Source organism: Galeopterus variegatus, unplaced genomic scaffold, assembly GCF_000696425.1.
Source record: "Galeopterus variegatus unplaced genomic scaffold, G_variegatus-3.0.2 Scaffold14735, whole genome shotgun sequence".
NCBI lineage: Eukaryota > Metazoa > Chordata > Mammalia > Dermoptera > Cynocephalidae > Galeopterus > Galeopterus variegatus.
Window position 1 is genome coordinate 19,775 of NW_007740846.1, and position 3,353 is coordinate 23,127.

Genomic DNA, 3,353 nt, shown 5'->3' on the forward strand with positions numbered 1-3,353 from the left:
CAGACAAACAAAAACTGTGGAAGTTCACCACCACATGACCAGCCCTACAAGAAATCAATAAGGAAGTCCTGCATCAGGAATCTGAAAAATGGTAATCACTACCGTGAATACACAAGAAAGAGCAAAACCCACTGGTAGAACAAAAATGCAAATAAGAAAGAGAAAGAAACTAAGTCTTACCACCACAAAAAACTGTAATGACAATGTAATAATGCCCCTTGCTTTATTTCTGATTTTAGTAATTTTGGTCTTCTCTCTTTTTTTCTTGGTCAGTCTAGGTAAAGGTTTGCAAATTTTTGTTGATATTTTTAAAGAATCAACTTTTGATTTTGTTGATTTTTTTCCATTGTTTTTTAATTCCCTATTTCATATGTTTCTGTTGTAATCTTTGTTATTTCCTACTTATATTTGCTTTTGGTTTAGTTTGCTCTTCTTTTTCTATTTTCTTAAGATAGAAGTTTACATTACTGATTTGAGATTTTTCTTATTTTTAATATGTGTTTACAAGTATCTATTTTCTTTTAAGCACCGTATGAGCCCTGCATCCTATAGATTTTGATATGTTGTGCTTTGATTTTCATCTCAAAGTACTCTCTAATTTCCCTGTGATTTTTCTTTTTACTCATTGTTTATTTAGGGGAGTGTTGTTTAATTTCCATACATTTGTGAATTTTCTAAATTTCCTTCTGTTATTGTGGTCACAGAACATATTTTCTATGACCTCAGTCGGTGCTCTCGAGCCAGGGCGCGGACGGCAGCCTCCCCCGAGCCGAGCCGTGCAGCAGCTTCGAGCGGCCNAACAGCAGACTTCTCAACAGAAACTCTACAGGCCAGAAGAAAATGGGATGATATATCCAAAATACTAGAAGAAAAAAACTACTATACTATACCCAGCAAGGCTATCCTTCAGAAATGAGAGAAAAAATAGTGTATTTTCCAGACAAACAAAAACTGTGGAAGTTCACCACCACATGACCAGCCCTACAAGAAATCAATAANGCCTGGGTGTCCCTTGCGCTGGGTCAGGTTAGACTGCTGGGGCGAGCCTTGGAGAGCAGTCCCGGATTTGCTGCCCTCAGCCCGGCACCCACCAGCACTTCCTTCGCATTTGCAGGTTGATTTGTGTCCCCCTCACTATGCTGTCACCCTCCGAACAGGGGAAACCAAGTCCCAACAAACTGTAAAGACTGAGATCGTACTACGTTCTCTGACCACAGTGGAATTAAACTGGAAATCACAAATAGGAAGAGGAACAGAAAAACCCCTGATATGTGGAAATAAAGCAATACACTCTACATGACCTGAAGACGTCGCAGTAAAACTTAAAAAAAAATTTGGACAGAATGGTAATGAAAATACAGTATTTTAGTACTTGTGGGATGGAGCTTAGAGGAAAAAGTTTTGCTTCAAATCCCTATAAAGAAAGATACGTTGAAAATCACAACTAAGCTTATGTGGCAAGAAGCAAGAGAAAGGATAGAAAATTGTTTATTTGGGCAGCCGGCCGGTAGGCAGATCTGTAGAACAGCAAATCAAACGAAAGAGGCCAACTGAAGACTCTGACAAACGAAGCACAAAACCAGCAGAAGGATGGAAATTATAAAGACTAGAGCAGGCAAATAGAACCAGAAGCCGATTCTTCAAATAGATTAATAAACCTGACACGCTGTAGTGAAATTGACTAAGAAATTCAGCGACTGGAATTACTAAAATCAGAAATGAAAGTGGGGACATCACTACCAATTGCACAGACAAAAACAGTAACGAGAGGACTGTGAACAATTTTACACCAATTGCCTGACCTAGATAAAATGGTCAAAGTTCTAGAAACACAAAACCTTCCAAGACTGAACAATGAAGAAATGCAATGTCTGAATAGACCCATGACTATAAAAGGCATTAAATCAGTAAGCAAAAGCCTCTTGACAAAAACAGCCCCAGTCCCGATGGCTCTGCTAGTAGATTCTAGCAAGCATTTAAAGAGGACCTAACATCATCAACCCTTCTCAAAATCTTCCACAATATTGAAGAGCACGGGACACTTCCTAGCTCCTTCTATGAGGCCAGCTGCCCCTGATGCCAAAGCCAGGCAGGCACACACGAGCAGAAAACCACGGACCCATAAGCTCGTGAACGTGGATGGAAAAATCCTCAGCAAAATACTAGCAAACCAAACGATCTAGTCTTTGTTCTTTTACCTTTTCTTGTGAAATCTAACACATACAGAAAGCCACAAACAAGCAAGTGTCCAGCATTACTGGGATGCAAACACCCAGGGAACATCGCCCATGTCAAGAAAGAACCTTCCCCAGACGTGCTCTGGGAACTCATCCCCAGTGCCTCTTCTTGTCCATAACCCTTTCCTACATCTCACACCTAACCATCATCTTCACTGTAGAATAATTACAAATATTCATTGCTGTACAAGATAGTGTTGCCTGTTTGGGAAATCTAGATTTAACTAGCTTTTCCCGGTAACTGCAGTTGGTTCATTTTCATGTTGATGGATGCTTCTTCTGTTGACGGGTATTTGTCTTCTTTCCAGTTTTTGGTCTGTGCCAACAACGCTGCTGTAAACGTTTTTGTCTCCTCTTCTGATGCCCAGAGGCATCCATTTCTGGATGGAGGAATGGAGGCGCTTCAGCCGTAGGTTATGTGATCTTCTGGAAGACTCTGAGTGAGTGGGACCCCCGTTGCTACATCCTCCCCACGCGTGCTGCTGTCAGGCTCCTTCATGTCAGCCAGTGAAGTGGGTGAAGATATGTCAAGGTGGCTTTCGCTGGTGTTTCCCCAAACACTCATGACTTTCAACAGCTTTTTGGTTGTGCTGGATATTTGAATTTCTTTTCTTTTCTTTTTCCTTTTTGTCTTTTTTTTACTAACCAGTAACGGGATCGCAACCCTCGGTGTTGCGCCCGTACCAGGGACTGGCAACGGGATCGCAGCCCTTGGTGTTGCGCCCGCACCGTGCTCAGCCAGTGAGCGGGAACCGGTCTCCACATGGGATCTGAACCCTCGGCGGGAGCGCCGCCACGCTCCCAAGCGGGGCACTCTCCAGTACGCCACCGGGCCGGCCCTGGATATTTGAATTTCGACTTTTCTGAAGACTCTGTGCAGTTATTTGGGCCATCTTTCTTTTGGATTGTTCATCTGGCTCTCGTTGAGGTGTTGTACTTTTAAAATATCCCCTACATGATTAAAATACTCAGTATATGCAACTTTTGTTGAACCCAGAAACCAGAAGGTCTGTACAAGTCCCTCAGAAGATCTGTCACTGGGATGTTGGGAGACGTGTCAGGAGGGGGAAGGGCATTCTGACAATGGGGTGGGGCCCTGTGTGATGAGCCAGGGCG